The sequence below is a fragment of the Callithrix jacchus genome, chromosome 20 (genome assembly GCF_049354715.1).
Source record: "Callithrix jacchus isolate 240 chromosome 20, calJac240_pri, whole genome shotgun sequence".
Classification (NCBI taxonomy): domain Eukaryota; kingdom Metazoa; phylum Chordata; class Mammalia; order Primates; family Cebidae; genus Callithrix; species Callithrix jacchus.
In genome coordinates this window covers 29,547,483-29,573,421 of record NC_133521.1, presented here as the reverse complement: position 1 = coordinate 29,573,421, position 25,939 = coordinate 29,547,483, and the positions used below count along the sequence as shown (strand labels likewise).

Genomic DNA, 25,939 nt, shown 5'->3' with positions numbered 1-25,939 from the left:
CTAATTATATCTGTTATGTAAAAACATAGCAGATGGTCCTTCCCATTAACGAGTATACAATGAAACAATAAACATGCTGAAGAGAAAGACATGAGAAACTGCAGATCAGTTGTGGAGTGAGTAATTTATCTCAGGACGCAGGGGTCAGCCAATGGGAAAGCTGCTGTGAGAGTGAACATTCCCCTCTTCTTTCTCCATCGTGCTGGTCACCTATTAATGCCGCAAATGATCTATTCAAATTACTGAGTCGTCAGTGTAAAGTGTCCCAGAAAAATACCCTACAATGCACACAGATGAAGCTAAAAAGGGCAATCTCATTTATGAACACATAAACAAAAGTTATAATGTGTTAACAAATAGAATCTAGAATCTATATCACAACGATAATACAGTATGACCAGGAAGGGTTTGTTCCAGGAATGAAAGAGTATTTCAATATTAGAAAATCTATCAACATAATTCATTACATCACCAAAATTATTGCATCTGTAGATGTTGAAAAGGCAATTAATACAATCCCAAAGTCATTCCTAGTAAGTAATAAGTAGAAGAAATCTACTTAGCTATAATGAAGGCAATTTTCCAGAAGCCAACAGAAAATGTCATTCTTAACAAAACCCTAAAACCATTTCAATTAAAATCAGGAGCTAGTTAGGAAGGGCCATTGATACTAATTGTTACTTTAATGTTGTCTTGGAGCTTATAATAATAATAAATGTTTATTATTTATTAATAATAGTGTTACTAGTGACTGCAGGAAAGGCATTGGGAAAGAAACTACTGAGACAAGTGTGCTAGATTGTTCTAATGTTAATGAAGTTATAATGGAAACTGTGTTTTTCAGAAATCTTTTCTTTCATGGTTCTGTGCAAGAATTGACAAAAATCAGAAGTCACATGAGACTTGGGAAGCAAAACCAGCCATCATTTTTGAAGATCTTCTAAGTCAGATACAATGAAATATGGATGCAGAAGTGGCCAGTGAATTCATTTGTCATTGTTTTCCCCACTCCACGTCCAGTTCTACTTCCTGACTGCTAGATCTGCTGACCAAAAGTAGCCCGAGGTACTCCACCAGATACCTGACTGATGACTCCACAGTGGGAGCTATGCAGAGGTACCAGCTTTCCAGAAACTTTTCTGTCAAGTCCTCTTCATGTTCTCTGTCTGCCACCTAAGCGCATCTAGCTTTCCAGAGTTCTATGAACATATCTTGAAGAGGGCTTGTTAATGAGTTTTCTCTAATCCTCTAACTCTCCATTTTAAATCCTTACTTCCAAACATCTCTCACAATTATGTAAGGACTTTTTTTCTAAAGTTAAACCCTATTTCATGATATTAGTTGTTATGGTTCCCTGACTAAAACCCTTAATAACAGAATCAGTTAAATAATTGATTAACGGGGCTGGATATAAGATAAATGTTAAAAAATAAAAGTTTTTTTGTATTTTAGCAATATGAAACTAGAAATAAAATGAAAATAATAGAATTTTTTTCCACGACAGCAATAAAAATAATAAAATAATAGGAATAAAGTTACAAAGAAGAGCATATGAAGAAAACAATAAAATCTTACTGAAGGACATAAAATAAGACGTAAGCAATTGAAAAGGCATTTCTTGTTCTTGGACAGGGAGATCAAAGATGATAAGATGTTAATTCTCCTAAATTAATATAAAAGAAAGAGCATTACTATTTAGGATACTGACAGAATTTTAAAAAATAAGTTTTTATCTTAAAATTTATATGTGAGAATAAATGTCCCATAATATGAAAAAGAACAGTGTATGTATGTGAGGATTCTTAATTTACTGTAGGTATGAACATATTATACAGTTTTTGTATTTAAATCAATATGGTATCAGCGGAAGATAGATTAGTTTACAGGACAGAAAATTCAGAAATAGATTATAATATATATGAAAATTCAACATGTAAAAAAATGGTAGTTCAGCTTTGTGGGGAAAGTAAATAATAATTGACTTAAGCAATAGTGCTTGCATTCATAGTTAATACACGGATCCATGAGCATAAAGAAAAATTCAGAAGAATGCTTGAGTTTGTTAATGCAAATTGTCTAGAGGGTGGGTGTGGGACATAAGGCAGGAATTGTGGGTAGAAAGGGACAAAAAGAAAAATTGTTAAGCAAACTTAGAATGTATGATGTATACTATGAATGCAAATTTATATTTTAGTGTGGTGTGTGTAAGCAAATATGGAGAAATGGATGCGGGTAAGGAGAGAGAGATCTATTGATGTCTAAGAATATACACAATCTATCAGTGAAGAAAACAAGTTGAAGAGAACATGTACAATTTGATTCTTTTTAGATAAAAACATACCAACATACTGTATTGGTCAGAGTTTGATCAGAGAAGTAGGAATTCAAGGAGTCATATAGAATAAGGAATTTATTATAGAGCCTTGATCTTATGCAATGATGGAAGCTAGTTAAACAGATCATGTACAGCTGTTGCTTCAACACTGGGTGTTAGGTCTAAAGTCTCCAGGGCAGGCAGGTGGGAAGGAAAGATGGACAGGAAATGACATGTCATTCCAAGGACATATTGGAACCTATAAGGTCAAGGTGGAACCTAGGTAGCTCTTTTACTTCCTTCAAACCTCCAACTTTCTTTTTCTTTCTTTTTTTTTTTTTTTTTTTTTTTGAGATGGAGTCTCACACTGTCACCCAGGCTGTAGTGCAATCTCCACCTCCAAGTTTCAAGCAATTCTCCTGTCTCAGACTCCCAAGTAGCTGGGACTGCAGGCATGCACCACCACGCCCAGATAATTTTTTGGTAGTTTTAGTAAAGACAGGTTTTCACCATATTGGCCAGAATGGTCTTGATCTCCTGACCTCATGATCCACCAACCTTGGCCTCCCAAAGTGCTGGGATTACAGGCGTGAGCCACCACGCCTGGCCCAAACCCCCAACTTTCAAGATGTGGATGTCCTGCAGGAGAAGCTGATGCCCTTGGTCATGGAGCAGAACCTGAATAAGAGTAGGAGAAGCTAGAAGAGGAAATCCTGTGGCAGCTGGAAATCTGTGGGCCCAGCTGCTACCTGATGTCAACCAGGTGAGCTGCACAGCACCTGAGCTTATTTTAACCTTCCCAATCTAATCACGCCTGGTGCTTTATTTTACATTTCAAATCTCAGGCAAGCTTCTCTTGTGGCCAATCCATTTAGGGAAGGAAATTCTGGAGAGAGGAATTCTGGGAAACTTAGCAATCACATACATACATACATACATACATACACACACACATAAATGAGACCCCTATATAAGTGTAGGCATACCTTTATGTTGGTATGGATAAAAAGAAATGCACAGAAGGATACACCCCAGCTGTTAAACCTGGTTTCATTAGGAGGAGATGGTAGTGGAGGGATATGACCAGGTTATGAATAAAAAGTAGATGATCAGTCATACCTGGATACTTTTTATTTTATTGTTTTCACTTGTTATAAGCAGTTATTATTTTAGTAATTTTAAAATATAAAATAGCAAAATGAATTCACACAGGCTTTCAATTCTTTGATTTTTAAAATCATATTACAGATGTTCTTGTGCTCAAATCCCATCTCTGCCAGTTACTACTTGTGTGACTTTGAACAAGTTATTAGTTTCTCTAAGTCTTATTTTCTTCATTTTAAAAATGGACATAGTAATAATAATGATAGTACCTGGCTTGTACAGTTGTATAAATTAAATTAGATGCACAAAATGCCTAGAATCACGCTTAGCAAACAGTAACATTAGTCATCATTATCATTTTTGTTATTTCTATCGTTATTAATATACCTGAGTGGAAATCGCTCTCCTCTTTCTTATACCCTATCATCTCAATTCTATCCTGTCAAATCAAGAAGAAAAGGAGGAAAAGAAGGGAATCTAATTTAAATAGAGCTGCCCCAAAAGGTTGTCACTAGCCCATGGGTCAGTGAGTTGTAACCCTAGGTAGTTATTAAAAGGATGTTGATGACAAATAGATGCAAGGTCAAGCAATGATTACCCAGAAAAGGCCTGGGAGTGAGATGGTCAATTTGGCTGTGTGACTGTGTGTGTGAAGGTGTCCATGTGTGTTCTCATGTTAGCACAAACATGTTTGTGTGTAAACTGCAAGCAAACAATACAATAACTGAGAATAAATGTACATAAAGAAAGGTTTATAAATGCCTGCAAATGTAAAGTCAGTGTACCACATATAATCTTACATTTTCTGATCCACATATACGAGTTAAAAGAAGGGACTGCCTGAATACTCATTTACACACCCTGAGTCCTGCAATTCATTTCACTGTATTTGATGTTGGCAGGGAAGCATTTATTTATTTAAAATTACTCAAATACAGCACAAAGAGCTATTCTATGGTATGAGCTTTCTGCAGGCATGAAATGCGTCTAAACTGTAAAAAAAAAAAAAAAAAAAAAAAAAAAAAATCCCCCTCCTGTACTTCTGACATAAAAAATCCCCCTCCTGACTTCTTGACCATAGTAAAGGCAACATGAGGCTTCTTTTGTTTCTAGATGCTGCAGGAGGAAATGAAACAATGGGGCAGGAACATGGTTTTCAATCTTTTTTTCTATGGGTGCACACGTGGCTAATGTTCCCTATCACAATGCTCTTCTAAACCCAATTCCCAGCACGCTGGCCATTACTTTATCTCATTCACTACCACCCAAGAGGGCATTTCAGAATGGAAATGAGTGATATTGACATTGGAAGAGAATAACCTTGGAGATATTCTATTTTTTAATTAAAAATGTAATACATTAACATATTCTCATTATAAAGGTCTGAAAAAGGAAAATACATAGAATATACTCCTGTACCAACTCCTCCACACCCAAAATCCTACTCTCCACAGAGAAGTTAACAAATTATTAACAATTTGATGTGTATCTTAAATTTGCACTTCCATTTATTTATATGTATGCATGTGTTTATATATCTAAAAACAAATATATGTATAAATATGCATATGCATGTGTATTGTTTTTTCCATAAATAAAATTATATTTTAGATATTTTCTGGTGACTTATTTCCAGTTAATGTTATAATATAAGGTATCTTTCCATAAAAGTACATACAGCGCATCTTATTTTTATAACATCTGCATAGTATTATATCATATAAATGTATATCAATATACCATATTTCAATTTAACCTCTTCCAAATTGATGGATATTTTGCTGTTTTTTTATTTATCAAAATAATGTTGCACAAAATGTACTAGCTTATCCTTGTACATATCTGTTTGTGTACAAATGTTTTTATTTTTATTTTTTTGGAGACAAGGTCTTACTCTGTCACCAGGCTAGAGCACAATGGTGCAATCATAGCTCACTGTAATCTGGAACTCCTGGGCACAAGCAAATCTTCCACCTAGTCTCCTGAGCAGATAGGACTACTAGTTGTTAAACCTGGATTGTATTAAAAGGCCCAGCTATTTAACTAAATCAAAGTATATAAGGTAGACAGAGAACTAGTGTGTACTAGCAAGGCGGCTAGTGTGCAGAAAGGTTTGTGAGCTCAAGAAAGAAAGTGAGAAATAAATAAATAAGAAAGCTAATGAGCAAGGGGGAAAGTGGAAGAGACAGGTAATGGGTGTATGAGAGTGTACATGTTTCCTCAGGTTCTTGCTAATACTGAAAAGTCTTTAAAGTACTGGCCAAGCTTCTGGCAAATCTCACTCCTGTTTTTCAGTTTGCTTTCTGTCTGATTGCTAATGAGATGAAGAATATTTTCATATGAGTATTGGCCATTTTATTTCTTATTTCATATTAGTCTATATTTCTCTCTCTCTCTGTTTCTTATTTTTGATTGAATTTTTCCCTACTGATTTTTAGGACCTCTTTACATATTGTGGTTATTAACCTTTTTTCAGTTATACATTTGATCTAATTAAATAGCTGGGCCTTTTAATACAATCCAGGTTTAACAACAAGCTGTTAATTTTTTGCCACAGCTGATTCAGAACACTTTGCTATTGTTTTTGTTAGTTTTAAGGAAATAAAATGTTACAAATAAAGCTAGATGCCCCCTGCCTCCTGCTGTTCCCTTCCCATTCCCTCTGATATTGGCGTTTCACTCTCATAAACATTATCTGTATTTTTATGTGTACCTTTAAGTCATATTTAGTCATCTGTATGTTTTAAACATCTATACAGTTGGTATTACAATGCCTGTAACCTTTTGTAACTTAATATTGTGGTCTTTTGAAATTCATCCTTGTTGACAAGGAGAGTCCCTTGAAGATATTCTTTTTTTTTTTTTTTTGAGACAGAGTTTCACTCTTGTTACCCAGGCTGGAGTGCAATGGCGCGATCTCGGCTCACCGCAACCTCCGCCTCCTGGGTTCAGGCAATTCTCCTGCCTCAGCCTCCTGAGTAGCTGGGATTACAGGCACACGCCACCATGCCCAGCTAGTTTTTTGTATTTTTAGTACAGATGGGGTTTCACCGTGTTGACCAGGACGGTCTCGATCTCTTGACCTCGTGATCCACCCGCCTTGGCCTCCCAAAGTGCTGGGATTACAGGCTTGAGCCACCGCGCCCAGTCGAAGTTATTCTTAACTTTGTTAATAGCTAACTTGTCAAACTTAGCCACCCTTATCACATAACTACACCTAGTGGCCAGGGAAACTGAGAAATGTAATTTTTATTCTAGGTGGCCAGGAGCCTAGATTTAAAAATAGGATTCATCATATAACTGAGGAAGAAGAGGGAAACAGATAGTGGAGTACAGCTAGCCATCTCTGCCAAATACCTTTAATTATAATGTTTATTGTAGATTTATAGTATAAACCTTTATCGGATTAAGGTATTTGTTTTTTCCTTTTCTCAGTTTACTACAGGATTTTAAAAATTGCATTCAGTTAGAAATAAGTGTTATCAAATGGTTCTTTGGTATCTTTTAAGAAGACTGTCTGGGTTTCTCCTTTAATCTGGCAATGTAATGCATTAAATTAATAGATTTCCTAACATTAAACTGTCCTTGCATTCCAGAAATAAATTGCAATCAATCAAGATCTTAAATCTCATATCAGCTAGAAACACATTCTTTTCTTTCAAAACAGCATTTGATTTGCTAATATCTAGAATTTAAACATGTTTGTAAATTGGCTTATTCTGTTATTACTTATTATTTGTATGAATTTATAAGCAAGATTATGACTGCCATATACAGCTAATGGAGAAGGTTTCTATCTGTTTCTATTCTGGAAAATATATATAACCTAGAGATTATCTCTTTAAGTTTTAAAATAGTTTACTCATAATACCATCTAGTCTGGAGGCTTTTTAAGGGTTACATCTCTGATTATTTTAAAGTTTTCTTCTATGATAGTATTCTGCTTCTTCTTGAGTCAATGATTCTAATTTACATTTTCTAGAAAAATCAACCTTTTAGTTTAGATTTCCAAAATTGCTGGCATTATTTCATACTTAGCTTTCTTTTGCACTTGGAAAAAACTCCGTGTCCATATTTATGTCTGCTGCCTTAAGTTGTTTATTTGTTACTCTGTTTTCCTTTGTCAGAATTGCCAGAACTTTCACAATTAGGTTGGACTTTTTGTTTACTTCAGTATTTTATGCTACTTTCTAAATTATCGCCACCCAAATTGTGTTTATTTTGTTTTTCTTCTAATTTCTTGCATTATGTGTTTAAGTCATTATTGTAGACATGGTTTATTAGCTACCTATTTCTGACCCCCTTCTCCTTTGCCCACTTCCAACCACAGAGGTAGAAATAGCTAGATACTCAATTTCCCAGATACTCTTGGAGTTAGGTACAGTCATGTGTTCCAGATACAAAAGGAGGTGTTCTAGAGACATATGAGAAAAAAAATATATATATATTTACATATATATATATATTTATATTTACTGTCACTAATGCAGAGAAACATACAAGAACATGATTTCTCTCTAGCCAGTGGAAGGAATAAGTATGGAGAAGGCACACCTGATTTCTAAAAAGACCAGCCCAGAAGTGGTCCATATCCTGCCAACTCATATTGGAGAAAACCTATTCCGGTGGTTGTAACTGGGAAGGAGGCTGGGAAATATAACTAGCCATGTCATTGGTTATAATCCTTTTGTGTGAAAGAAAAGAAAAAGTCTGAAAGTTTTTTAGCATATTACTTGCAACTCTTCTCACATTCAATGATACTGCAGTTAAAAACTTAAGTTACTCATGAAAGCACAGGCATGGAAGTTGTTCTATATCCTTTAGGGGTTTATAGGGAAAAACTGAGTTTTGAAAATATTCATCCAAATATTAGGTGACACCTGCCACCTGCAATCTTACCTGACAAAATGCTAAAACTTAAGCTACAAAAACTAGTCTTGGGTAAAGAGGGACAGAAAGTCTGAACAATGAACTTGAAGTAATAATGCTATCTATATTTCTGTAAGGGAAGATAATCATACATACACACACAGGCATATAACTGAGTAGGTTTTCAATTCACTATGAAACTACATATAACTCAAACCAAATTAATACAGTCACAGGTGACTTTGTCAGTGTTATACAATTAGTGTCATTTTGTACCAGTTGTATCTATTAGCACTAGCAAAAAAATTAATGTGTATGTAGAAAAAGCAATATTCTACTATGCATTCAGTAATACTAAAATAATAGAAAAGGGAACACTACTTTGTAACTTGAGATGTCAGCATTGTTGTCTTCATTAAATATTTTTCAAATCCATCAGGTGCTTTAAAATATGTTGTAGAAATAAACAAAATAAGGCATAGTCTTTTTTCTCAAGGGGCTTTCAGATTAAGACAGAGAGTAACATGGACATCTTTATAGTAAATAAAATACAGACTGTGATAACCAATATGTGTTTAAGTATTTTTACCTTCTCTGTTTTATTATTGTCAGCCTGTGAATGGGTTGAGTGGAAGGAGTGGCTGGATTTAGCGGAATGAAAGAAATATAAGAAAATACAGAGGCAACATGAAAAGGAAGACAGAACAGAGATCTAGTAGAGATGGTATTATAAGAAAGATTATAGCAGGGCGTGGTGGCATGCACCTGGAGTCCCAGCTACTTGGGAGACTGAGGCAGGAGAACTGCTTGAACCCAGGAGGCAGAAGTTGCAGTGAGCCGAGATTGCACCACTGCCACTCTAGCCTGGGTGACAGAGAGAGACTTCGTCTCAACAAAGAAACAAACAACAAAGAAAGATGACTGCCATAACATGCTCAGCTGAAAGGAGCCTTATATAGTGAAACCATTCATCTTGTAGAGGAGGAAATAGGTCTAGAGAGGTACAGTGACATGCTCAAGGTTAGCCAGAGAGTTTGTAGCAGAGCCAGGACTAGAACTAGGTCTTCTAATTCTGTTCTGATGTCTGTTTTACTACCATACATGGCTATCCTAGCTGCTTCCAAGAAGCAACTGGAAATTCTCCACTTATTCACACTTGCTTTACCAGATCTCTGACACCCTACTCTAGCTTTACAAAAGAAATATATTAGCCATCATCTGGGGATAATACCCAATGCTTTGAGGGTTCCCCTCACAGTCTTTCTTGCTCAGAGATCCATCTCTGTCTTTTTTAAAACAGTCTTGGCAGAGTTCAGGCCCCCTTCTTTGCTGGAAGATTTGAGAATATCTCACAGTAGGGCTGGCTTAAAACCTTGTCTCTCTTGATATAATTTCTTTGGAGGAAAAAAACACATTCCCAGTTTCAAATAATCAAATTAACCTTTTAATAAAAAGCCATATGCTGGGGACCTCCTGTCAATTTATCTCAATATGCATTTTTTACTGTTCTGAAGAGAAATTACATATGCTGCACAAATCTGAAACTATGACCTATTGTATACAGAATCAACTATAACATATACAACTCTCCATAGGTCCTGGTGAAAATCGAACTCTTCCATCAATATAGCAGACTTCATTCATAATTCCACTCCAAATTAAAGAGAATGGAGTAAAATTTCTCATCTGGAAAATGTGCAGAGTACAATATATGAGAAAAGAATGTTTATAGTAAAAGAGGCACTGGTAACAGTGTCCTCATGCTATAGTTCTTTGCTGAAATGTAATTTTTTTTTTTCAGGTGGCTCCTGTAAAAGAAAATGGAGAACTTGGATACCCAGCTTAAGAACACAAAGAAAATTCAAATGAGCCCTATACCAAGTGTAGCACTTTCAAACATCATCTCTGGGCATTTTCACCAGAATGTCCCATGTTCAAAAATATTTTTGAAATGTCTACATGTGTACAACATCATGCTATGATTCATATAAAAAAGTAGAATAATAGCAATATAGGAACAATGGGAGGCACAGGCTGTAAGTATTGTAGGAATTCAGAATTTAAAATAAAGAGACCATAGAACAAGAAAGGCTTCATGAAGGAAGTACGACTTAGGCCAAGGAAAGATAGGTAAGATTTGTGTGTATAGAGAGGAGTAAGAAGCACAGTTGATACTCAGTTGGATGTTTTGGTACAGTGGCACTGGCTGCTGTGGGCAGCATCTGTTTTGTGCAACTGGTGCATCCCTTCTGAATGGCTGCTGTACCTGTTCTGAAAATCACCGCAGGCGCATTCCTGGACACGGGTGTAGAAGTGGCTATTGGGAAGTCAGGATGCCCTTCAACTTGTGCAGGTCATCAAAAAGTAACAACTAAATTGATCAGAAATATTTACATCTGATTGTTGCATTTCAGATAAGTCACATATTCTGTGCATGCATTTATTCTAAGATTATACAGCTACTGTCAGTCATGTTGACATTAGTCTTAAATTCATTATGGCATAGCCATAAGTATCCAACTGAGAAAACCCACTCAATGGCTAGAGATGATGATGATTATTCTTTACCAGAATGAGAATTGTACTGTCACTTATAACACTCTAATCCAATTTCAATCCCTTCTCCTACAAACTTTAAAGCAATCTCATCCAGAAATAGCAGAGCTGGTCAGTCTTCTCTAGCAGATACTTCTACCATTTCACCTTTTGCGGTAAGTAGCCTCAGGGACATGGAACCAATTTTCAACAGTGATTTGCTACAGTATTGAATACACATCTCAATACCCTCGTAGATAGAAGAGGAGGGTCTGATTCATCAACACTTTCCTTTAGGTCAGCAAACACTCAGGGAACAATTAGACTGTTTATAAAGCCTTGGTAGCTGGCATAGTACAAAGTCAATTTTAAAAATATATTGAATATGTGAGCTTTTCCAAATTGTCATCAACTGTTATGACAAGCTATTAAAGAAGCTATTGTAGCGGACTGAAGCAGCAGCTGATTTCAAAACAGTAAATCAAGTCTTGGTCAAGAGCACTGATGAAAAGAGAACAGGATTCTTGCTGTGTTTATGAGTGGCTCAAGACAGCTTTAATACACATCAATCACAGGTAGGCAGCGTGCTCTGGTCCGTGCCCCTGACTCTCAGCGTGACCTTTTGTGAGTCACCAGACGGCTTTCAGGCTCAGTTACTCAGCTGAAAACAAAGCTAAGGAGCAGAAACCTCAATGAAAAACAGGCACTGCATCTCTAATAAGATTTCCTGGGGAAATAAATTCCTCACCTCTATAACCCCCTCTCCCTGACAGCCCCCACTCTAGACTGCCACATCCCACATATTCAAGAGAAGGTGAACAAAGTGAAGTGTTTGAGGCATGTGGTTGTGCTATCCTCCCAGCTTCAGAAGCATTTATCAGGAAGAATTCACTATCTCACTGAAAATAGGAAAGCAATGGAAGAAGAAATGGTAACACTATTCTGCTTTGGAAATTAGAGCACTAGCTTTGGGTTCAAAACCTCTCAATCTGCTATGGTTTGGTTAGAGACTTGGAGAGCTGGCCAATGAATCTCTCCCCCTTTCAACTGGTTCTAAACAGTTTACAGCTGTATAACCAGTACTTTGAAATATTTCCGGCTCCCTCTAGGCAAAAGCATTTGTTATTGTGAAACTTTCTGCTAAAATCATAAGATCAGAGTTCCACCAAAGTGTAACAACTTCTTAGGAGGGTGGTAAAACGCTGGGGGTTGTGGCCTGGATTAGGAAATGCCACCAATTCCTTCAGCTTCCATAGCTTCATGGTGCAGGGCTACCTGCAGAAGAAGGAAGAGCTGAAGGACATGGCCAACAGAAGCTATGGCCCTGGAAAATGAGGCAGCAGTTCCTTTTGCTTTTAAAATTGTTGGCCCGTTGGGGGTTGCACTAACCCCCTAGGCCTCTATCTGGTACAGAAGGATCTCCTTTCTGAGGCTAGGCCCCTTGGAAAGGTTCCACATGACTGAACTCCACTGAATCAGTCATTTAGTGGCTCGTAAGAAAAGCTGACGATATCATAGCTCCAAGGCAGACTGCCACCCCAGAGCCTCAATCGTAACTAATGGGGGTTTAAAAGGGAGATGAGAAAATATCATGCAGATAAAATACAGAGATAGAAGGAAAGACCATAACCTCAATCTGCAAAATGTGATAGCTTTGTCAAAATAAAAGCCAAAGCTAAACTCTCCTGCTGCTGCACACCTCCCAGCTCGCGGGAACTGCACGCAGAGAGGCATTTTCTATTAGAGCAAACTTGGAAGGCAGCAGGGAGAAACTCAGCCATCATATCTGCACAATAGCCCCTCCATGCAAACACCATTCCAGTAATGGGAAATTTTAATGATGTAAAGCAGCAAGGTCACACGATATGTCCAGGCAGCCCTTGGAAAGACACTGCCTCGGCAGATATTACAGAGGAGAGCTCAGAATTGCTCTTGGTTCATTAGGCTTTGCCTGAAGGTTTTTTCTTCCACTATTAACTACAAACAAGGCTGAGTTTCTTATTACTCAGTTCCTTGTATGCAATGCAAAGAGGTGAAGGGCAAGGTTTGTAAATATGGGAAGGCAGACAGTTTAGATGTGTTTTATAATACTTGAAATATTCTGAGTCACTTTAAATATGAAAATTGCAAAAGCCTTATAAATGTTGCCGTATATTTTTTCCAGCACAACTTTTTATCTACTCATGTACAGATAAAGGTACTATATGCACAAAAATGTACACACATGGGATGGACTGATTCCCTCCCCTCCATACAGCACCACCACATCTTCTTACGTTTTGCCTTCTTCTCCCAGCTTTATGACCCTATTGAGATGGCTCTTACTGTTTTCTTCCTCGTTACATTTTGATATTTCAAAGCATGGCCTGGATCTCACTCCCATCTCCCCACTCCACATTATTAATGAATTGGAAAGCAGACATCATTAGTTTTCGGAGACCATTTCTTTTAAAATTTACAGACCCCTTCATCTGAATCCCCAGAGACAGTCTGCTGTTCTCATCTTAGAATCTTATTAGCATCATATCTTCTGTATCCTGCCATGCAAACTGCATGGCTATGCACTTTCTAGCACTTGACCCTTTTGCGGACAGAATTAATTTACTCTTTGAAGATGCAGCAGCATGCTGTTGTGCTTGTTAAAGAAAGAAAAGCCAAGCAAGGATATGGCAAAGCAAGCAAAGAAATTCTCGGTTTAAAAGCAAGCTCTTATAAGGCAAGTTAGGTGAAGACTGGGCAGCAGAAACAAATAGCAAGTAACTATTGATGGAAACAGGCAAATTAGCTGATTAGCAGGAATCATTGGGAATTTCTGTGTCCAATGACTAATGAGCATTGGGACAAGCTCCTGATATGGACTAGATTGCAGGGCTTACTTTGTACTAGAGCCTTTTGTTCTTAGAAGGTTAGAAGATAATTCAAACAACTAATTCTGATTTCATCAGCTACGTGATCTATTTCCTGAAATCTTTCAGACTCATTTACTCACTACTCACTGTGTGCCAGGTAGTGTTCTAGATGAAGGAGACACAGCAGTGAGTAGGACAACATCCCTTCATTCACAAAGCTTTCTTTCTAGTGAAGAATTAAAAAATTTATAAACAAGTAAACAGTTAATTAAAAACAGAACTTCAGATAGCTATAAGAGCTATGAAGGCAAATTAACCTATATGAAAGAGTAGAGATTATTAAAGGGAATTATTTGAAACAGGATAATCTATTACTTAGAAACTGAAATTCAAACTGGGGCATTAATGATGTAAAACAGCAAGCCCTGTGAAGATCTCAGGGATGAGTGTTCCACACAGAATGTAAACGCTTTGAGACCAGACAAAGTTTAGCATATTAAAAAATTTAAATACAGCCAGTGTGGCTGGAGTAGAGTAACGTGGGAGACAGTGGTGGGAGAAATAGGCAGTATCCTAGTACGCAAGAAAAGTAGACACTTAAAGGCCATGATAAAGAGTATGAATTTTATTCTAGCCAAAAGGTACCTTACAATCATGCCTAGTGTTTTATAAAGACTAAACTGAAGGGTGGGGATGGGGTAGCAGAAAGAAAGCAAGAAAATCACATAGGAAGTTAACAGAAATCTGAGCAAGAGACGATTATGGATTACGGTCCTTTAGACTAAAGTGATAACAGTGGACTTTAGACTGAAGTGATAACAGTGGAGGTGGTAAGAAGTAGTGAGATGGAGGATATATTTCGAAGATAGAGCTTTGGAGCCCATACAGGAATTGGATGAGAGAATTAATAGTAAGCCTTTAACTGAATGGCAGAAGACAGAAGGGGGAGAAAATTGAAGATGAAATAAAAAGCTTCAGTTTGGCTGGATTAAATTTGAGATGACTACTAAACATCCAAGTATAGATAGAGTGAGGCTCACAGGAAGTCTGGAATGAAGAGATACATAGATTTTGTTGTTATAAGCTTATAGATACCATTTCAAGCCATGTAACTGGATGGGATCACTGTAAGAGTGAGTTTACACAGAAAAAAGGCCTAAGGAGGGCTTTGGGGCACTCCAAAAAGTAGAGGTCAGGAAGAGGAAAAGGAGGCATCAAAGGAGACAGAAAAGGAGTGACTGGTGTTTCAGCAGAATAACCAGAAACCACCACAAACAACAACAGAGATTTGAACGAGGAGGGAATGAGTAATCAGCTATATAAAATGCCACTGAAAGTATTAGTAAAATGAGAACTGAGTATTGGTTATTTGATTTGGCAGGATGAAAGTCACTGGCCACCTTGACCATCGAGTTCCATTGAAGTAAGAAGGAAAAAAAGCTAGATTGGAGGACAAATTGAGAAATGGTGGTGAAGAAAATGGAGTCAACAAGTATGGGCAACTCTATCGATGAGTTAGAAAGGAGAGCAGAGAAATGGGTGTTAGTTGGAGGATTCTATTCAGATAAAGGTTTTGTTTATGTTGGGAGCAACCATAGCATGTTTGTATATCATTAAGAGCAATTATGATACAAAAGGAAAAGAATGATGTGTAAGAGAGCATATAATTGCAGGGACCAAGGCTTTGAGGAAGAGATGGAATCCAATTCCCAAACCAAGGCACTGGCCTCAGGAATAGGGACATGCCATTCAGTGTACTTGGAGAGAAGATAAAGATGATAGGTGGTATATTTGGTTGTGAGAGGAATAGGTTCTCTCTTGATAGTTTCTAATTTCTCAGTGAAATAAGCCATGAAGTTATCAACTAAGACTGAGTAATACCAAGGATGATTTAAGATTTGTAGTAAGAAATTTTTAATGAGACCAGTAAGTATGATTGTATGTTTTCCTTAACCACATTTAGCTGTTCAGGTAAGGGTGAGAGTAGGTGAGATGTTGGATTTGTCAGCTTCAGGGTTACCAGCAAGTATAAGGGAAAGAGGGGCAAGGGGATATACAGCAGGTTAATTATAGTGATGGACCATGGAATTTATTATTGGTGACATGAGAAATGATAATATGAGGAAGGAAATATGAAGCTGAATCAATTGATGGCTGAAGGATTATTGGCAAATGAGTTCTGAACTTTGAGTGAGCTAGAAACATTTTTAAATGGAATTCTTAAATCAGGATTTTGGATGTGGTGTGGTGGGTATCAGAGAAGGGATAGAGGAAAACATGAGTGGAAGTGAGGAGGTAAAGGAATCAGGCAGGTGCTGAAGTCACCAAGAATGTTAAGAGGTATAGTGGTGGAGAAGAATACGATCAATCAAATGCTGACTACATAAACTGCTTAAGCAGGAGACTGAACAAATGACCACAACAAAGGAGACATAGCAGATATCACAATCTATTGGCATCTGATTCAAAGGAATGGGTTTTTGAGAGGAGGAGGAGAAAGGGCCTGAACAGAGCAGTGAGGCAAAAGAATGGAATCTATCTCACATCAAGACCCTGAAGATACGTGAGAAGTAGCAGCCACCACTTTTAACAGAGTAGGAGGAGAAGTAGGGTGCTAAGGGATAACCAGGTTTGCGTTAGAACAAGAAGTTGAAAGAAATATTTTTGAGATTAGATTAATAATAGAGGAGTTTTTTTTTTCTCCTAATGAAAGACCATGAGTTCCAGAGAATATGGGAAAAGGATCTGGGAGAATAAGAAGAGATGAGAAACTGGGTCAGATTTGGAAATGTACAGACCATGCAGGGATAAGTACACAGGTCTGATGATGACCTTAGAGCTGCACTGTCCAATACAATAGTCTCTAGCAAACATGTGCCTACCAAGCCCTTTAAATGTAGCTGGCCCAAATTAAGATGTGCTCTAAGTATAAAACATATATTGGACTTTGAAGACAGTACAAAAAAGAATGTAAAGTTTCTTATTAATAATTTTTCAGTGTTCACTTATGCAGCATGTATGCTAAAACTGGAATAATACTGAGAAGATTAGCATGATTAGCATGGCCCCTGTGCAAGGATGACATACAAATTTGTGAAAAATTCCATATGTTTTCTGCTATTAAAAAGTCAAAAAATAACAGATGCTGGCAAGGTTGCGGAGAAAAAGGAATGCTTTTACACTGTTGGTGGGAGTATAAATTAGCTCAACCATTGTGGAAGACAGTATAGCAATTCCTCAAAGACCTAAAGAAAAAACTTCCATTTGATCCATTATTGGGTATATTTCCAAAAGATTATAAATTGTTCTGTTATAAAGATATATGTATGTGTATGTTCACTGCACCACTATTCACAGGAGCAAAGACATGGAATCAACCCAAACGCCCATCAGTGATAAACTGGATAAAAGAAAAATGTGGTACATAGACAACTGGAATACTCTGCAGCCACAAAAAAGAATGAGACCATGTCCTCTGCAGGAATGTAGATGGAGCTCGAGGCCATTATACTTAACAAACTAATGCAGGAACAGAGAACCAAATATCACATGTTCTCACTTATAAGTGGATGCTAAATTATGAGAACACACAGACACATAGAGGGGAACAACACACACTGGGACCTATTAGAGGGTAGAGTGTTGGAGGAGGGAGAGAAGCGGGAAAAATAACTAATGGGCAGTAGGCTTAATACCTTGGTGGTGAAATCATCTGTACAACCTACATGGAATCAACCCAAATGCCCATCACACAATGCCATGACACAAACTGCCATGACACAAACTGACCTATGTAACAAACCTGCACATCCTGTACATGTACCCTTGAACTTAAAATAGAAGTTAAAAATAAATAGTTTTTATATTAAATAATGTTTAATGTTTTGATATTTTGGTTTAAAAATGTTATTAAAATTGATCTCACTTTTTGTTTTTTTTCTTGAGACAGGGTTTCACTCTTGTTACCCAGGCTGGAGTGCAATGGCACGATCTCGGCTCACCGCAACCTCCGCCTCCTGGGTTCAGGCAATTCTCCTGCCTCAGCCTCCTGAGTAGCTGGGATTATAGGCATGTGCCACCATGCCCAGCTAATTTTTTGTATTTTTAGTAGAGATGGGGTTTCACTATGTTGACCAGGATTGTCTCGATTTCTTGACCTCGTGATCCACCCGCCTCAGCCTCCCAAAGTGCTGGGATTACAGGTGTGAGCCGCCGCGCCCGGCCTGATCTCACTTTTTAAAAACTGTTTTAAATGTGGCTACTATAAAATTTTAAATTACATACATAGCTTGTATTACATTTCTACCAGGCAGTACTGCCTTAGAAGCTTTTATTTCTGGTGGTGACCTAACAGGGATGTTTGGCATGTTGGGATTAGACCTGATAGATATTTAGAGAAGGGAAGGCCATCAATTCCAGTTATGCTTCTTTGGAGTGGTCTTTTCAATCCTTGCTTCTTCAATATGGTTCTTAGCCTAGTGGCATTGGTACCACCTGGTAGCTTGTTAGGTATGCAAAATCTCAGGTTCTGTCCTTTACCTACAGAACCAGAATCTGCATTTTAACAAGATCCCTAGGTGAGTATTATGCATATTAAACTCTGAGAAGCACTGCTTGGGTCATTTTCAAGTGGTAAGGCTGATGAAGCTGAAGCCAGGGAAAGGAAAGGGTACCAGAACACCTTGCTAAGTGAGAAGTGGTCTTACCAGGGGGTAATTTGCAGTCTGGAGGAGAAGCATTTCAACCTGGGATAGCAATGATGTGTTTAGAGCCGTACTTTCTAATATGGTAGCCATTGGCCACATGTGGTTATTTAACACTTGAAATATGGCTGCTATGACTTGAGATGTGTTGTAAGTATAAGATGCACATTAGATTTTAATGACTTAATATGAAAAAAAAGAAAGTAAAATATCTCATTAATAATTTCTAATGTTAACATGTTGATATGACAATATCTGGAATATATTGAATTAAATAAAATATATTGTTAAAATGAATTTCACCTTCTTTTAAGGTAGCTATTAGAAAATTTACAATTTGTATGTGGCTTCCATTACATTTCTATTCAAGAGCACTTCTCTAGACCATACTGGAAGAGTCAAGCCTCCAAGATTCTCCCATACAGATAGACTGTATAGCAGGGGTTGGCAAACAATGGCCACTATCTATTTGTATAAATAAAGTTATATTGGAACACAGCCAGATTTTTTATTTCATATTGTCTATGACTACTTTCATGCTATAACAATAGAGCTGAGTAGCTGTGAGAGAGAATGTATGGCCCACAAAGCCTAAAATGTTTATTATCTAGCTTTTTACAGTGAAAGTTTGCTGAACCTTGCCATAGAGCGAAGATGGAGAGGATTCATTGTTTTCCAATTCAGGATGGTTCAGGATTCACTTTCAGATTGCATAAAGCCTTTGTTTACAGAAAAGTGTGACTATATCTAGAAAAATATTCTCATAGTAGTTGAAAAGTAGGATTAGAATCCTTTACCTTTTATAATTATATATTTAATTGCAGTATTCTTTTATATTATTGAAACCATAATTCTGTTCCCATTTAAAATACTTTCAATAGGAAATGCTCTTCAGAATCTATGAGGCTTCATTTATTAGTCTGGATTCTAATTGCAGTCAGATACTATTAAGTTTTTAATAATTTTAATTGGTTTATTTTTCTTTTATTCTCCTATTGCACACTGAGTAATTACTTAGTAATAAGGTACCAAATGCTAAGATGCATAGCAACTTTGAATATGATAAGACAGTTTCAATTAACTTTTTTGACTAGTAATTATATGCCCCTTTACAACATGGAAAGTAGTAAACTTATTAAGATTATTATTGCTTATCATTATTGTTCTTCCATCTCCATTTCTGCTATACTTCTCTAGCTCAGGCGTTTAGTAAGTCCTGTGTTTTATACTAACATACCCCCCAGTTGGGTTTCCCTTTCTTAAATTTATTTTCCTCTGTAATCAATTCTTTTTGCCATTTCTAGACTAATATTTTTAAAACACGACTTTAATATTCAAACTTCTCTGCTAAAAAATCCTCAAGACCTACTGAATTTTAAAAACCTTCTGTCAAGTTCATAAACGGACCTTAGACAATCTTGTCATCTTATTTTCCATTAATAATCTCCATTCTTCTACATCTCCATACTGCTGTAGATACAGATCTTAATTTCTCAGAATGGTTCTATCTTCTATATTCTTCCAGATTAGATTTAGTTAAGGTTATTGTCTTTAGTCCAGACCACAACAATCACTTATAAAAAATTTCACAGTTATCTCTATTCACTTATCACTTTAATGCAGAAACCATACAGCTGCTACAGAATTTTCCTAAATCATAAGCCTAGCTAGGTCATTACTCTGCCTACAGGTCTTCCACAGTAACTCATTGCCCTACAGTTATGTTTCTTAATGTTTCTCTTTTTTTTGTAGATCTCTTTGAGACTCTGAGGGCAGCCATAAAATGCATATAAGAATGAAAACATACAGTTTTACATGTAGCTAGCATGTAAAAAGTCACAGGTGACCTTTGCCCTGTGGTAACAAGAAAAAAAAAATCATACTAATGTAGGGAACTATTAAAGACTAGTGAGTGCAAGGTAGTTTTGATGAACTCATTTTCAGAAAATGGAACACTTCAAAGGTAAGCAGAAAAATCCTATAAAAGATGAAAAGATATTTTGGAGTCAAAAGGTAATCAGTCAACCTAGTAGCAATAGCGAGGGCTAATGGAGGCAGATTAAAGTCTGGAGGAGCCCTATACATACCAGTAATTTTCATGGCATAATAATCCTTTATCTACCCCAAATTTTGCTGAGAAGGCAACAGTGAAGGCAGGCTTCACTTAAGAGTAAAGAATCCGAAGAATCTTTTACATCCTTAGGGTGCCTGGAGACTACCTAGTGTCATAGTGCTCTAGTGAAGCTAAATACAAAGAATGGAAAACAGGTGAAATTACAGGCCAACCTCCTCTAAGCTCAAATACTGATAAAATAAGAGGGATTGGTTTCTCAGTGGAGGCAGCCTGGGAGATTGAGGCCTGAGCTATCAGAGGTGAGACTAATTTTTATTAAGGCTGTAGCTTAGTCACAAATTAACTTGACCCCTCAAAAAGTTTAAATTATATCACCCCTCATTTTAGATGCCAGACATAAGAAAGAGTGTACCCTCTTGCGAGGAAAACTCAAACAAAACAAGACAAAGCATGTTTAAGTCTCCCACCCTTTGTCTATACACAATGTCTGGCATATAAGAAAATACCATGACTCATGTAGAGAAGCAAAAAAATTGATGCACAACCAAAAGAAAAAAACATTAACAAACAGACTGATGCCTCATGTCGTATAATAAGTGGATCAGGACTTTAAAATCAATAGAAATATGTTCAAAAGTTTAGAACACAAAATGGCAGAATTTATGAACAGAAAGGTAATTTCAACAGAGAAACTGAAACTTTAAAACGAACCAAACGAAATAAAAATTCTGAACTAAAAATAAAATATCTGATATGAAAAGTATATTGGATGCATTTAACAGCATACTGGACACTGCAGGAAAAAGGATGAGGGAATTTGAGATAGGCCAAGATAAATTATCCAAACTGAGACAACAACAACAACAAAAAAGATTAAGAAAAACACACCGGGCTGGGTGCAGTGGCTCACACCTGTAATCTCAGCACTTTGGGAGGCCTAGGCAGGTGGATCACAAGGTCAAGAGATCAAGACCAGTCTGGCCGATATGGTAAAACCCTGTCTCTACTAAAAATACAAAAATTAGCTGGGCTTGGTGGTACATGCCTGTAGTCCCAGCTACTCTTCAGGCTGAGGCAGGAGAATCGCTTGAACCCAGGAGGCAGAGGTTGCAGTAAGCCAAGGTTGTGCCATTGTATTCCACCCTGGCGACAGAGTGAGACTGTCTCAAAAAACAGCAACAATAACAACAACAACAATGAATAGAGCAAAGCAGTTAACATACATGTAACTGAGGTCCCATAAAGGAAACAATGATAATATGGTTGATTCCCTGAGAAGCAATGAGAATCAGAAAAAGATGGAACTATATTTTATAAGTGCTAACAGAAGAAAACTGTCAATTTCAAATTTGATAGCCAGTGAAAAGAGCGTTCAAAATGGAAGCAAAATAAAAATATTTTCAGATACACAAAAGCTGAGATAATCTATTAACAGTAAACCTACAGTATTAGAAATGCTAAAGAAAGGTTTTCAAGTTGAAAGAAAATGATACTAAATAGAAATTCCAACCTATAGGAAATAATGAAGTGCACTGAAAATGGTAAAAATAAATAAATAAAATAAAAAGCAAGTAAATATAAAATACTTTTTGTCTACTTCCTTTAATAGACAATTGATGTTTGAAAGCAAAATGATAATAATTTCATGAATAGTTTTAAAAATCTAATAGCAAAATATGTAACAAAACAGCACCAAGAAGGGGATAAATAAAATTATAACATTAAAGCTTTAAAATTTACATGTGAATTATTATAATAATTCAAGATCAACTTTGATAAGTTAATAACACATATTACAGCCCACACATATCCAGAAACTAAGTAACACGTATGTAAAAGCAACATGTGGATCAATGAAAAAATTCAAAGGGAAATTAGAAATTATTTTGAGCTGGATAAAAAGGAAATATAATAAAATAAACTTGTAGAATATCTCTAAAGTAGTACTTAGGAGAAAATTTATAGCATAAAATGCCTATATTGGAAAAAAAACGAAAGGCTTTAAACTAAGGCTCTCAAACTCCTTAAGAAAAAAGAAAAAGAGTAGCAAATGTGACACAATATAAATAGAAGAAAAGAGCTGACAACAATCAGAGCAGAATTCAATGAAATAGAAGAAAAGAAAAACAATAGAGAAAATGAAAAGACAAATGCAAATTATTTGAAGAGTTCAATAAATTTGATAAATGTATACCTAGACTAACCAGGAAGAAAAGAGAGAAAACACAAACTACCAACATCAGGAATATAAAAGGAGACATTACTACATATTTCACACAAAAAGCCTAGTACGGGGATATAACATTTAAATAAGCAATACTAATTCTACATAAACTTTTCAGAAAATTGAATAGGACAGAATACTTCCAAACTCATTCAATGAAACGAGGATTACCTTGGAAATTACAAGGATTAGAAACCTGAGAAGGACATTAGAAATAAAGAAAACTACTAATATTCCTCATGGATGTAGATGCAAACATTCAAAACAAAATTTTATCAAATTGCATCTAATAATAAATAAAAAGATGACATATAATTACCTAGTGGTTCTATACCAGAAATATAAGGTTTGGTGCACCCAACATTGGAGTATCTAAACACAAATACTTGTCAACTTATGATGGGCTTGTGTCCTGATAAACCCATCATAAGTTGAAAATATGATAAGGTGAAAATGCCTCTAACTAACCAAGCATCATACCTTAGTCAAGCCTACCTTAAATGTGCTCAGAACACTTAATATTATGCTGTATTAGGCAAAAACATCTAACACAAAGTCTATTTTATAATAAAGTATTGAATATCTCATGTAACTTATCAAATACTAAATTTTTGCACAAAAAGTAAAAAACAGATTGGTTTTTAAGCACTCAAAGTACAGTTCTACTATATCACTTTCACCAAATCATAAAGCAAAACAATTGTAAGTTAAACCATCTTAGATCAAGGACTGTCTATATATAAAGCAAATATATAAAGGGAGAAACAGACGAGATCACAACAATAGTAGGGGACTTAGGCCACTTTCAACAATATATAGAACAGAAAATCAATAAGGAAACAGCTGATGTGAATAACACTATAGACCAAAAGGACCTTATATACATATACAGAACATTTCATTGAAGATCAGCAGAATATAGATTCTTCTCAAGTGCACATGGAATATTCTCCAAGAAAGACCATGTGTTGGGCCACAAGTCTTAAAAATTTTAAGATTGAAGTCACATGAAGTTTCTTTTCCAGCCTCAATGGTATGATTGGAAATGAAAAACAGGAGTAAAATGGAAATATTTACAAATATATGGAAACTAAACCACACATTCATTATCAAAGGGTCAAAGAAGAAATAAAAAGGGAAATCAAAAAGTATGTTGAGACAAACAAAAATGAAACCAAACTACCAAAACTTGTGGTATGCAGCAAAAACAGTTCCAAGAGGTAAGTTTATTATGATAAATGCCTACATTAAGAAAAATGAAAGATCACAATAAACAACCTAACGAACGTTACACCCAAGAAACTAGAAAAGAAGACAAATTAGGTCTAAAGTCAGCAGAAGCAAGGAAATAATAAAGATCACAGAAGAAATAAATAAAAGAGACCAGAAAAACAATAGAATAAAAGATCAACAAAACCAAGAGTTGTTTTCGGAAACAATAAACAAACAACAAAATATATATATATATATATTTTACTTATAGCAGCTTTATTCACTATTGTCAAAAACCGGAAGCAACCAAGATGTCTTTTAATGCGTGAATAGACAAAGTAACTATGGTACATCTACACTATGGAATATTACTCAGCAACAAAAAGAAATTAGTTATTAAAGCACAAAAAGACATGAAAGAGCCTTAAAAACATACTGCCAAGTGAAAGAAATCATTCTTAAAAGCCTATATACTGTATGATTCCAATTTACACATAGTAAAATTCACATATCTTAAATGTAGAGTATACATCTATTACTCAACACTGTAATCAAAATTTAGAACATCTCCATCCCCTGCTCCCCTAAAACTTTAACTCCTTTTCAAGCAAGTCTCCCTCAGAGCACCCGTTGTTGTATCACCAGATATTAATTTTGCCTGTTCTTGAATGTCATATAAATAGAATCATTGGCTATTAATTTTTGTGTATGTTGATTTTGTATACTTTGTTAACATCTCTTATTAGTTCTAATGGTTTAGGAAGTTCAGGAAAACAATGATGCTCCTAAAATTAATACTTTTTCCTTCTTTCATACATTTTAACTCTTATTTTTGGTTTATATTTTATTCCATTGATTTAAATAAAAACTGACAAGCCTTTAGAAGAGTAAATAAAGAAGAGAAAATACTCAAAATTATGAATGAAAGAAGAGACATTATTACTGATACCACAGAAATATGAAGAATCCAAGAAACTACTATGAACAATTACAGAATAAATTAAAATAAAAACTCATGAGATCATTTTGTAGATCTCTATACAAATAAATTTCAAAATTTAGATGCATGAATAATTTAGATACAGACAGTGGAGTTAGCTAAAACAGACCAATATTCCTAGAAGAAATAGTGTAAGTTTTTAAGGAACTATCCTACAAAAAAAAAAATCACAGTTCCAAGAGGTAAGTTTATTATGATACGTTTTTGCATAGGAATTCTATAAATCCTTAAAAGGGCAACAGGTCCCAGCGCTCTGCAAATCATTCCACAGCATTGAAAACTCCTTTTATCTAAGCCAGACAAACACAGACTGACTATCCCTTATCCAAAATCCGTAGGACCAGAAGTGTTTCAGGTTTGGGATTTTTTTTTTTCTTCAGATTTTGCAATACTTGCATATACATATCTTGGGGATGGGACCCAAATCTAAACATAAAATTCATTTATGTTTTATATACACCTTATACACATAGCCTGAAGGTAATTTCATATGACATTTTAAGTAACTTTATGCATGAAATAAAGTTTTGACTGCATTTTAAATGTAATCTGTCAGATGAAGTCAAGTGTGGAGTTTTTCTCTTGTGGCATCATGTTAGCACTCAGAAAAATTTCAGACTTTGGAGCACTTCTGATTTTGGACTTTTGAATTAGGGTTGCTTAACCTGTATGGTGCAGAAAGAGAGAAGAATGGTCCAGTGTCCATAGCCAATGAAAACTGATGCAAAAATTTGAAGCTATACATTAGCAAACAGAAACCAACACCACACTAACCACATTAAGAAAAGAATACTCCATGATCAAGTGGGATTTATTACAGAAATGCAAAGATGATTCAATAAAAAGAAATCCATTAATACTATATGCCATATTTACAAGAAAAAGATCGTATGATTACCTTGATAGATGCAGAGAAAGCTTTGACAAAATTCAACATCGATTCACTAGAAAAACACTCAAGAATACAAAGACTATATTCTTGAATATAGAATACATTGTAACCATGATAAAATTTATATACCTAATCTTAAAGTCATTATTTTATCATGGAAAAA

General features: G+C 35.8%; 1 protein-coding gene and 1 pseudogene across 2 annotated transcripts in view; one reads left to right on the top strand and one right to left on the bottom strand.

The window, feature by feature from the left end:
- Positions 1-25,939, bottom strand: part of LOC118149687 (uncharacterized) — a 325,586-nt gene that overhangs the window by 104,396 nt on the left and 195,251 nt on the right. The gene's annotated exons all lie outside the window — the stretch shown is intronic.
- LOC118149847 (U6 spliceosomal RNA) lies at positions 16,669-16,784 on the top strand (annotated as a pseudogene).